Raw genomic sequence first — 13,202 nt, 5'->3', positions numbered from 1 at the left:
TCAGCAACCCTTCAGAGAGGGGACCCAGCCAGCAAGACTGGGTGACCAGGCCCTTCCTGGACCCATCACAGCCCTGCTTCGAGGGGCAGCTGCAGGCTGCTAGTGAATAATCGAGAGAATCCAGCCCAGGGCTCTGTGTGGCACACACCCATAACGTGAAAGTGAAAGTCACTCAGTCATGTCCCACTCTTAGCCACCCCATAGACTATACAGTCCATGGAATTCTCCAGGCCAGAATACTGGAGTGGGTAGCCTTTCCCTTCTCCAGGGGATCTTCCCAACCCAGGGATCCAACCCAGATCTGCATTGCAGGTGGATTCTTTACCAGCTGAGCCACAAGGGAAATTCAACAATACTGGAGTGGGTAGTCTATCCCTTCTCCAGAGGATCTTTCTGACCCAGGAATCGAACCGGGGTCTCCTGCTTTGCAGGCGGAGTCTTTACCAGCTGGGCCACAAGGGAAGCCTGCACATGCCCATGGGCCTTGGAAAAAAAAAATCTTATTGCCAAACAAACCTGGCTGGGCCCCACCACCCATGAGGATTGGGGGAAATGCTGTTTCTGTGTTTGCTCCTCCTCAGAGGCTCCCACTGCTCCCTCCACACCAGGGGCAGGTCCTGCTCTCAGGCACTAGCAGGCACCCACAATGTGGTCCTGTTCCCAGAAGCTCAGTCCAGGGGCAGCCACGCTGGCCGCAGCGACACCCAAGACCCACTGCCATGCTCAGCAGACCCAGCTGTGACAGTGGACCGGTGTGAGGCCAGACCTGCGGCGTGCACACCCGGAGGCTCCCCGCGAGGTGAAAGCTGGAAGCAGGGTCAGGCACGGCGGGAAGTTTAGTTCCATTAGAGGGCAGCGGCTTGCACCGCTGTACCAGGACCAGTGTGCGCCTGCATGTGTGTGTGTGTGTTGGGTGGAGGGGGTGGGGAGCAAGGGATTAGAAGATCAGACAGTGGATTTCCCTTGCTGAAGTACAGACAAAGTATAAGTAAGCTCGCAGACTTGGAGGAGAGCAAAAAACCATGTGAAGCGGTGTTGGCAGTGCAGGGACAGAAACGCTGCTGAGAGCCTTCCTCACACCAGTGAAGCCCCAGAACAGCCCATGGGGGGAGGCCTTGGCCTCACCTTTCAGAGGCGTCCCCTCCTCCCTTCACATCCCACCTCATCCTTCTCTTGGAATCATTCCCTTTTCCCCTCATCCTCTGCTCCAGCAGGTCCAGCCGACCGCATGCCTCTCCTGGACCACACTGCCCTCGCCTGGAGCCCGCCGCCTGCCCGCTGGCCCTTTCCTGGCCGCTCCATGCTGCAACCATTGCAGCAGCACTTGCCCTCTTGTCCCTCTGCTGGCTGCTCCTCACGGCAGCCATTGAGGCGGCATCCACAGGACAGTTCCTGGGATCTGCAAGGGGTGCCCCCACCAGCCAGGGCCTGCTCATCGGGGCTCAGCTCTGGCCACAGCCTCTCTCACAGCTGCAAACAATGGACCTTCTCTCAGTCCCCAGACATGCCTCTCACCTCCCTGCCACGTCTGGCATGGGGACCTCTGTTGGGAGCACTGGTTCCTCTCTGGCCCTTCACCATTCTAATTCCTCCTTAGCTACTAGTTATCAGCTAAATCATTATCTTCTTCAGTAAGGATTCCCTGATCCTGAGACCAAGTGAGGGGCCCCACTGTGTACATCCCCAAGCCCCCCGTGAACACAGTGCCAGAACTTCAGCTCCACTAGGATGGAAGTGCCACAGGGCAAGCATTTTCATTGGTTTTATTCACCATCTTCTCCCCCGTTCCCAGAGCAATGCCTGACAAGTGGTTGGGGCTGGAGAAATAGTTTTGGAAGGAACAGCTCCTCAAGTATTTTATCATAATTGTTTGTCCATTTGCCTAGACTGTAGTATCCCTGAAGGCAGGGCCTATTTTGATTAATCACTTTAACCCCAGCACTCAGCATGGAGACTGGTCCATAGTAGATAACAAATATTGTGAAATATAATAGAATACTACACAGGTTTTTTTTTAATGACAATTGAATGTTTTATGTAATGACCTGGAACAGATATCAGATGCACTGCTACATTAAAAAGCAATGCAGAATCATGGGAATAATATGCTATATCTTCTATAACAGGAGACTCAAATAAGACTTTATGTTCATTTTTGCTTGTACATAAAGAAAACTCTAGAAGAATGCATGAGAAGTGGATAAAAGTGATTACCTTTCAGAGAGGGACTGGGCAAACACAAGACAGGAGAGACAGCAGGACTCTTCTTTGTATAATTTTGCAATTCAAATTTTGAATTCTTTGAATGTATTATATAATCAATAATTTAAAAGAAGGAAAATGAGTATTGAAGAAAAAAAGAACAAACAGGGAGAGAAGCAAAACTCCAACCAGGATCTGCCTGCCTCCAATCAGTCACCTATGGCCTTGAATCCAAGGCTGACCAACGTAGATTCTGCCGCCAGAGTGTACACACTTAAGAAGCCCTCCCAGCCCACATGCTCCGGCCGAGATGCCGAGTCCTCTGGGATGTGGTGAGAGTCCCTCAGGTTCTCTTGGTTCTCCTGTGTCCTGGAGGAGGATCCTCTTTACTGGGATGTTAGCTAGTAACTGAGCAAGTGTTTCCAGTCTCAGAAACTCAGCTCTGGAGATAAACTATCAAGTCTGTGCACTGCTTTGTGAACTATCATGTAATGACTACACTCAGGAATTTCCCAAGGCTAATCTCAGGGCTTACCAGTTTGTCAACACCCTGGAACCCCCTTTCCTCACCAAAACATTGACCCCTGAAAAGATGCTTCTCTAGCTTATAAGCTTCAAAGTAAACTGATGCAATTATTTGGGGGCTACATTGAGTAAGGCACCACATACAGGCCCTCCAATCCTACAGTTCTGCCCCTGCACAGGCACAACCCTTCCTGGTGCACCAGAGGACATAATCAAGAATTTTCTCCCATAGCCAACATAATACTAGACAGTAAAAGTCTGAAAGCCTTCCCACTAAATTTTGGAACAAGACAAGGTTGCTCACTTTCACCACTTCTATTTGACATAGTATTGGAAGTCCTAGCCACAGTAATCAGACAAGAAAAAGAAATGAAAGGTATCCAAATCAGAAGGAAGAAGTAAAATTCTCATTATATGCAGATAACATGATATACTACATAAAAAACCCTAAAGACTCCACACCAAAACTATTAGAACTTATAAATGGGTTCAGCAGGGAGCAGAATATAAATTAATACATAGAAATCTGTGGCATTTCTTTATACTAACAATGAAATATCATAAAGTAAAAACAAAAATCCTGTTTAAATTTGCATCAAAAAAATAAAATTCCTAGGATTAAGTCTAACCAAGTGGTGAAAGACTTACACACTAAGAAATATAAAAATTAATAAAGGAAATCAAAGAAGACTCAAGGAAATGGGACATGAATATCCTGTGCTCTTGGGTTGGAAGAATCATTATAGTTAAAATGGTCATACTAACCAAAGCAATCTACAGATTTAAAGTGCTCCCTATCAAAGTAGCAATCGTATTTCCCCCAGAACTAGAACAAATAATCCTAAAATCTATATGGAACTGCAAAAGATCTAGAATTGCCAAAGAAATCCCAAAGAAAAAGAACAAAGCTAGAGGCATAACCCTCCCAGACTTCATACAATAGCTACAGTAATCAAAATAGTGTGGTATTGAACAAAAACAGACATACAGATCAATGGAGCAAAGTAGAGAGCCTAGAAATAAACCCACACACCTGGGTCAACTAATTTTTGGCAAAGGAGGCAAGACTATACAATGGAGAAAAGACAGTCTCTTCAACGAGTGGAAAGCTGGACAGCCACATGTAAATCAATGAAGTTAGAACACTCCTTCACACCATACATAAACAAAATGAAAAGGTTCCTACAGGATGGGAGAAAATATTTGCATAGGTAGCAACCAACAAGGGCTTTATTTCCAAAATATAGAAATAGCCTCATACAACTCAACAACAACAACAAAACAAACAACTCAATCAAAAAATGGGCAGAAGACCTAAATAGATATTTCTCCAAAAAGACATAACACAACAGATGGTCAACAGGCACATAAAATATCTTCAACATCACTACTTATTAAAGAAATACAAGTCAAAACTACAGCAAGGGATCCCCTCACTCCAGTCAGAATGGCCACCATCAAGAAGTCTACAAACCATACATGCTGAAGAGGGTGTAGAGAAAAGGGGACCCTCCTACGCTGTTTGTAGGCATGTAAGTTGGTGCAGCCATTATGGAGAACACTGTAAAGGATCCTTTAAAATATAGAAATAAAGTTACCATTGTTGTAGTTGTTCAGCCAAACCCCATGGATTGCAACATGCCAGGCCTCCCTGTCCCTCACCATCTCCTGGAGTTTGCCCAAGCTCATGTCCATTGCATTAGTGATGCCATCCAGCCATCTCATCCTCTAATGTCCTCTTCTTCTACCCTCAATCTTTCCCAGCATGAGGGACTTTTCCAGTGAGTCAGTTTTTCAAATCAGTTGACCAAAATACTGGAGTTGCAGCTTCAGCATCAGTTCTTCCAATGAATATCAGGGTTGATTTCCTTTAAGATTGACTGGTTTGATCTTCTTGCTGTCCTTGCCATCCAAGGGACTCAGGAGTTACCTGGGCATATGTTCAGAGAAGGCAATGGCAACCCACTCCAGTTCTCTTGCCTGGAAAATCCCATGGATGGAGGAGCCTGGTAGACTGCAGTCCATGGGGTCACTAAGAGTCGGGCACGACTAAGTGACTTCACTTTCACTTTTCACTTTCATGCATTGGAGAAGGAAATGGCAACCCACTCTAGTATTCTTGCCTGGAGAATCCCAGGGATGGAGGAGCCTAGTGGGCTGCCATCTATGGGGTTGTACAGAGTCGGACATGACTGAAGTGACTTAGCAGCAGTAGCAGCAGCAGCGTGTCTGGAGAAAACTATAACTCAAAAAGATACATGCTCCCCAATATTCATAACAGCACTATTTACAATAGACAAGACATAGAAGCAATCTAAGTGTCCATCAACAGATGAATGGATAAGGAGATATGGTGTATATATACATACATATATATATATATAAAATGGAAAATTCTCAGTCATTGAATAAGAATGAAATAAATGCCATTTGCAGCAACATGGATGGACCTAGAGGTTGTCATACCAAGTGAAGTAAGTCAGACAAAGACAAATATTATATGATATCACTTGTATGTGGAATCTAAAGAATAGTACAAAAGAACTTCATTACAAAACAGAAACAAATTCACCACAGACATAGAAAGCAAATTTATGGTTACCAAAGAGAGAAGAGGAGGGATGGGGAAAAATTAGGAATATGGGATTAACAGATACACATCACCATATACAAAATGGGGCTTCCCTAGTGGCTCAGATGGTAAAGAATCTGCCTACAATGTGGGAGACCTATGTTTGATCCCTGGATCAGGAAGATCCCCTGATAAACAATAAGAGTTTACTGTATAGCACAGGGAACTATATTCAGTATCTTGTAATAACCTATAATGCAAAAAGAATCTAAAAAAGAATATGTGTGTGTGTATATGTGTATGTATATATATATATATATATATATATATATATATAAAACCAAATCATTTTGCTGTACACCTGAGCCTAACACAATATTGTGAATCAACTAAACTTCAATTTTATTTCCATTTTAAAAAGGAATTTAAAAAAAATTTGCTTATTTCTTGTGGCACACAGGATCTTTGATGCTCGTTGTGGCATGCAGGATCTTTGTTTTTGGTTGCAGCATATGGGGTCTTTAGTTGTGGGATCTGGGGTCTTTACTTGTGGCATCTGGGATCTTTAGTTGAAGCCTGTGAACTCTTAGTTGCAGCATGTGGGATGTAGTTTCCTGACCAGGGATTGAACCCAGAACCCCTGCATTGGGAACATGGAAACTTAGCCACCAGACCACCAGGAAAGTCTCCCCTGAAAGAATTTTTTGTTGTATTGTTTGTAATAGCAAAAAAAAAATTTTTTTTTAAGAAACTGAAAATGATCTAGACATCTGCCAGGAAATCAGATAAATAAAACGTGGTATATTCAAACAGTGGCACGTCCCAGCACTGGAAATAAATAAAGCCACATACATCAACTGGGTGAAACTCAGAAGCTCTGGAAGATAGCAAGCCATAGAAGACATATGGTAAACCATTTATGTAAAGTTTAAAACTTAACAGCTTATCTTCATACATATTTATCATAAATGCATGTGGCAAAACAACAGAAAGCAATAAAAGGCAAGCAAACAAGGGAAACCTGGACCCCAAATTTAGACTGTGTTTACCTTTGACAGGGTCAAGGTCCGGGGAGGCAGAGCTGCAATAGGGGCCAGACACTCAAGGCACCAGGACAACGCTGGAAGACTTCTCTTTCTCCAGTTGGGTTGAGGCCACAGGCAGTCATGTTGTTATTCCACTTTGTATCTTCGGTGTATGCTACATATACTACATGTATTTTAACCACTCAGGGATTCAATTTTAAAAATTTTAGCCACAGACTGAGCCTTGGCATCAGGCCATTCTGGGTTTGAAGCCTGACTTTCTTTTCCATAGCTGTGTGAACTTGGACCTGTCCCCTGACCTCTCAGAGCGCCCATGGTCTCATCTGTACATAGGGATAATGATGTTTCCCTCTAAGGTTTATGTATGTGCTGTGCCTGCCTGCTTGTAGTAGATGCTCAACGCATGCTTCAGCCGTGTCCAACTCTTTGTGACCTCATGGACTGTAGCCTGCCAGGCTCTTCTATCCATGTGATTCCCTAGGCAAAAATACTAGAGTGGGTTGCAATGTCCTCCTCCAGGGGATCTTCCTGACCCAGGGATTGAACCCAAGTGTCCTTCGTCTCCTGCATTGCAAGCAGATTCTTTACCCAATGAGACACCTGGGAAGCCCATGATTACTGTGTCCCATAGTACGTTACGTATTCTCCATCATTTCTGTTCATTTGGTCCTTTCCTGTAATATTTTATTGACATGTCAGAAAATGAACATTAAATGATCACTTTAGTCCCTGAAATAATACATCTTAACATGTTTCTGTCTTTGGTGACCAGGGTGATCAGGAAGGAAAACTAGGAGAAAGAATGGTGATCCCTAGAACATGGGCTTTGTTGGGGTTTCTGCAGGAAAGGCAAGGCAGGGCTGAGTAAAAAGTTTAGGATTGGCTGGCTTAAGTAATTTCCACAGGCTTTGGGGCAACTGGCTCTTTACCTAGTCTTCTGGTTCCTGGCCCTGGGTTGATTTAGGACAGGAGAATCATTTACATGGTGTGTGAGAGTTGGAGGTGGCAGAGGCCTAGGTCTACACTGGAAAGGTGTGCTCCAGGCAGGCTACTTGCAGGGGAGACACAAACAACTCTAGCTCTGAGGTTGGCCCTGTGATTAGTTGCTGCCAAACTGACAGATACAGAATCTAAGAAAGCACAGTTAGAGAAGTAGAGAAGGACCACAGGTCAAAATGAAAGGAGTTTTCACAGGACGGCCCGCAACTAGGTTTGCTGTTCTTTATGGCATTACCCAAGAAAACAGATCTGAAATTTGGGGGGATCTCTAATATTATCTTGGTAGAGTTGTAAAGTGTATTAAAAGTGTGAGACCTATAATAAATCTTGGTTTATGTCTCAGGAGAAGGTGGTAGGCCCAGCAATAAATGGTGGTTATTCTTGGGTCAGGAAGAGTTTCAGGAGGATTGGCTTAAATCTCTTTGTGAATAAAGGTAATCAGATTCCTAACTAACTTACCTTTGTTAAGTTAGTTCAGTTCAGTCGCTCAGTCGTGTCCAACTCTTTGCGACCCCATGAATCGCAGCACGCCAGGCCTCCCTGTCCATCACCAACTCCTGGAGTTCACTCAGACTCACGTCCATCGAGTCAGCGATGCCATCCAGTCATCTCATCCTCTGTCGTCCCCTTCTCCTCTTGCCCCCAATCCCTCCAAGCATCAGAGTCTTTTCCAATGAGTCAACTCTTTGCATGAGGTGGCCAAATACTGCAGTTTCAGCTTTAGCATCATTCCTTCCAAAGAAATCCCAGGGCTGATCTCCTTCAGAATGGACTGGTTAGATCTCCTTGCAGTCCAAGGGACTCTCAAGAGTCTTCTCCAACACCACAGATCAAAAGCATCAATTCTTTGGTGCTCAGCTTTCTTCACAGTCCAACTCTCACATCCATACATGACCACAGGAAAAACCATAGCCTTGACTAGACGGACCTTTGTTGGCATAGTAATGTCTCTGCTTTTGAATATGCTATCTAGGTTGGTCATAACTTTCCTTCCAAGGAGTAAGCGTCTTTTAATTTCATGGCTGCAGTCACCGTCTGCAGTGATTTGGGAGCCCAAAAAATAAAGTCTGACACTGTTTCCACTGTTTCCCCATCTATTTCCCATGAAGTGATGGGACCAGATGCCATGATCTTCATTTTCTGCATGTTGAGCTTTAAGCCAACTTTTTCACTCTCCACTTTCACTTTCATCAAGAGGCTTTTGAGTTCCTCTTCACTTTCTGCCATAAGGGTGGTGTCATCTGCATATCTGAGGTTATTGATATTTCTCCAGGCAATCTTGATTCCAGCTTGTGCTTCTTCCAGCCCAGCATTTCTCATGATGTACTCTGCATATAAGTTAAATAAGCAGTTAAATAAACTTAACTTGTCAAGTTAAGGGTGCAATTAAATGAATGAATGAACTGAATGAATGAATGAGTGAGAGAACAAACAAAAGAAGCCATACATCCTGTTCACACCTCCTCATATCCTTCCCTCACTGACTTCTGGGACTCAAGCTGCCTGGTTAGCATTGTGGTCACTTGTAAAAGCAAAATCCAATTCGCACACCTATGCAGAGTGTCTGGAAGCAGGCGGCTGGCACGTTTAGCCCCAGGAAGACTCTGCCTGCACCCTCCAAACTGGAGGGACCAGGGAGAGGACCTCGTAGGCGGAACTCACTGCATCCTCCCTGCCACCATGCCCCAGCACGGTCCTAAGCCCATGGCCGCTGTTTTGGGAAGACAGGTCTTTGGTCAGCAAGGAGCTCCCCAGACATCTGTAGCCTTGGATCCATCACTCTTGAATTTCTGGGATATTTCCTTGCCCTTAAAATCTCAGAAACATCTGTTCTATATGCAATAACAGCCCATGATTGGAGAAAATTAAGTGCATTTCAAAACTCTGAAAATGGGAGAGAATGGTGTTTATAGGACTTCTGAGAATCTCTGCCAATCTCTGATTTTATTTTTTTCCTGTTTCAGGCTACATCTAGGGGAGAGAATTACCTGTGGAATCAGAGACAGGACCATAGATTTGAAGTCAGATGATTTTAACGAAGTTTTTGTGTGATATTAAGCTAGTATTCTTTCTAGTCTCAGTTTTCTCTTCTGTACAATGAGAACAATAATTGTTTCCTGGGGATTTCCTTGGCAGTCCAGTGGTTAGATTCTGTGCTTCCATAGCAGAGGGCACAGGTTCCACCAAAGGTTGGAGAACTAGGAGTCTGCATGCCATGAGGCACTGACAAAAAATAGTTATTATTATTATTTCTTGCTCATTTCATAGGGCAAGATAGAAAAATGATAGAAAGATAAAGTAAAATCATATATATTTTAGTCATTTGAAAACAATACAGCTCTGCATAACATGGTATAGGGTGAGAATGCTGAATTCAAAATATCTTGGTTGGTTGGTTGGTTGCTTATTTTTAACACAACACGTATTAATGCCACAGGTGTTAGTTTCTGCAAAAATCCCCTGGTCAATAATGTGTTAGATGATCAAACATATTGAGACTTAGTATGTATGAGGCACTGTTCTGAGCAGTTTATGAATGTTAACTCTTTTAGTCCTCACAACAGTCCTATGAACTAGATGTTATATTATCATCCACATTAGACATATGGGGAAACTGAGGCACAGTTCAGTTCAGTTCAGTCACTCAGTCGTGTCCAATTCTTTGCGACCCCATGGGCTGCAGCACGTCAGGCTTCCCTGTCCATCACCAACTTCCGGAGCTTGCTCAAACTCATGTCCATAAAGCCAATGATGCCATCCAACCGTCCCATCCTCTGTCGTCCCCTTCTCCTCCTGCCTTCAATCTTTCCCAGCATCAGGGTCTTTTCTAATGAGTCAGCTCTTCGCGTCAGGTCGCCAAAGTACTGAAGTTTCAGCTTCAGCCTCAGTCCTTCCAATGAATATTCAGGACTGATTTCCTTTAGGATTGACTGGTTTGATCTCCTTGCTGTCCAAGGGACTCTCAAGAGTCTTCTCCAACACCACAGTTCAAAAGCATCAGTTCTTCGGTGCTCAGCTTTCTTTATAGTCCAACTTTCACATCCATACATGACCACTGGAAAAATCACAGCTTTGACTAGATGGACCTTTGTCAGCAAAGTAATATCTCTGCTTTTTATGTGCTGTCTAGTGTGGTCATAGCTTTTCTCTCAAGAAGAAAACATCTTTTAATTTCATGGTTGCAGTCACCATCTACAGTGATATTGGAGACCAAAAAAATAAAGTCTGCCACTGTTTCTATTGTTTCCCCATCTATTTGCCATGAAGTGATGGGACTGGATGCCATGATCTTAGTTTTTGTAATGTTGAGTTTTAAGCCACCTTTTTCACTCTCCTCTTTCACCTTCATCAAGAGGCTTTTTAGTTCCTCTTCACTTTCTGCCATAAGGGTGGTGTCATCTGCATATCTGAGGTTATTGATATTTCTCCCAGCAATCTTGATTCCAGCTTGTGCATCATCCAGCCTGGCATTTCACATGATGTACTATTTAGCATATAAGCTAAATAAGCAGAGTGACAATATACAGCCTTGACATACTCCCAATTTGGAACCAGTCCATTGTTCCATGTCCAGTTCTAACTGTTGCTTCTTGAACTGCATGCAGATTTCTCAGGAGGCAGGTAAGGTGGTCTGGTATTCCCATCTCTTGAAGAATTTTCCACAGTTTGTTGTGATCCACATGGTCAAAGTCTTTGGCGTAATTAACAAAGCTGAAGTAGATGTTTTTCAATCATTCTCTTGCTTTTTTGATGATCCGACAGATGTTGACAATTTGATCTCTGGTTTCTCTGCCTTTTCTAAATCCAGCTTAAACATCTGGAATTTCACAGTTCACATACTACTGAACCCTAGCTTGCAGAATTTTGAGCATTACTTTTCTAGTGTGTGAGATGAATTCAATTGTGTGGTAGTTTGAACATTCTTTGTCATACCTTTCTTTGGGATTGGAATGAAAACTGACCATTTCCAGTCCTGTGGCCACTGCTGAGTTTTCCAAAGTTGCTGGCATATTGAGTGCAGCTCTTTGATAGCATCATCTTTTAGGATTTGAAATGGCTCAACTGGAATTCTATCACCTCCACTAGCTTTGTTCGTAGTAATGCTTCCTAAGGCCCACTTGGCTTTGCATTCCAGGATGTCTGGCTCTAAGTGAGTCATCACACCTTCGTGGTTATCTGGGTCATGAGGATCCTTTTTGTATCATTTTTCTATGTATTCTAGCCACCGCTTCCTAATATCTTCTGCTTCTGTTGAGTCCATACCATTTCTGTCCTTTATTGTGCCCATCTTTGCATGAAATATTCCCTTGGCATCTCCAATTTTCTTGAAGAGATCTCTAGTCCTTCCCATTCTATTGTTTTCCTCTGTGTCTTTGCACTGATTGCTGAGGAAGGCTTTCTTATCTCTCCTTGCTATTCTTTGGAATGCTGCATTCAAATGGGTATATCTTTCCTTTTCTCCTTTGCCTTTAGCTTCTCTTCTTTTTTCAGCTATTTGTAAGGCCTCCTCAGATAACAATTCTTCCTTTTTGCATTTCTTTTCCTTGGGGATGGTCTTGATCACTGCCTGCTCTACAATGTCACAAAGCTCTATCCGTACTTCTTTGGGCACTCTATCAAATCTAATCCCTGATTCTATTTGTCATTTTGATTTAGGTCATACCTGAATGGTCTAGTGGTTTTCCCTACTTTCTTCAATTTAAGTCTGAGTTTGGCAATAAAGAGTTCATGATCTGAGCCACAGTCAGGTCCCAGTCTTGTTTTTGCTGACTGTATAGCGCTTCTCCATCTTTGGCTGCAAAGAATATAATCAATTTGATTTCGGTATTGACCATCTGATGATGTCCATGTATAGAGAAGTCTCTCGTGTTGTTGGAAAATGCACTATGAATGCACTATGACCAGGGCATTCTCTTGGCAAAACTCTTGTTAGCCTTTGCCCTGCTTCATTTTGTACTCCAAGGCCAAACTTGCCTATTACTCCAAGGTATCTCTTGATGTCCTACTTTTGCATTCCAGTCCGCTGTGATGAAAAGGACTTTTTTTGGTGGGGGTCGGGGGTGGGGTGCTTAGTTCTAGAGGGTCTTGTAGCTCTTCATAGAACCGTTCAAACTCATCTTCAGCATTACTGGTTGGGGCATAGACATGGATTACTGTGATATTGAATGGCTTGTCTTGGCAATGAACAGAGATCATTCTCATTTTTGAGACTGCACCCAAGTACTGCATTTTGGACTCTTTTGTTGATTATGATGGCTACTCCATTTCTTCTAAGGGATTCTTGCCCACAGTAGTAGATATAATGGTCATCTGAATTATATTTGCCCATTCTAGTCCATTTTAGTTCACTGATTCCCAAAATGTTGATATTCACTCTTGCCATCTCCTGTTTGACCACTTCTAATTCACTTTGATTCATGGACCTAACATTCCAGGTTCCTATGCAATGTTATTCTTTACAGCATCAAACTTGACTTCCATCACCAGTCACAGCCACAACTGGGCACTATTTTTGCTTTGGCTCTGTCTCTTCATTTTTTCTGGAAGTTATTTCTCCATTCTTCTCCAGTAGCATATTGGGCACCTACTGACCTAGAGAGTTCATCTTTCAGTGTCCTATCTTTCTGCCTTTTCATGCTGTTCATGGGGTTCTCAAGGCAAGAATACCGAAGTGGTTTGCCATTCTCTTCTCCAGTGGACCACATTTTTTCAGAACTCTCCACCATGGCCCGTCCATCTTCGGTGGGCCTACAGTGCATGGTTCATAGTTTCTTTGAGTTATACAAGGCTGTGGTCCATGTGATCAGTTTGGTTAGTTTTCTGTTATTGTGGTTTTCAATTGAGGCACAGAGAGGTTA

Source organism: Bubalus kerabau, chromosome 5 (genome assembly GCF_029407905.1).
Source record: "Bubalus kerabau isolate K-KA32 ecotype Philippines breed swamp buffalo chromosome 5, PCC_UOA_SB_1v2, whole genome shotgun sequence".
Lineage (NCBI taxonomy): Eukaryota > Metazoa > Chordata > Mammalia > Artiodactyla > Bovidae > Bubalus > Bubalus kerabau.
Note: the sequence above shows the minus strand (reverse complement) of the source record.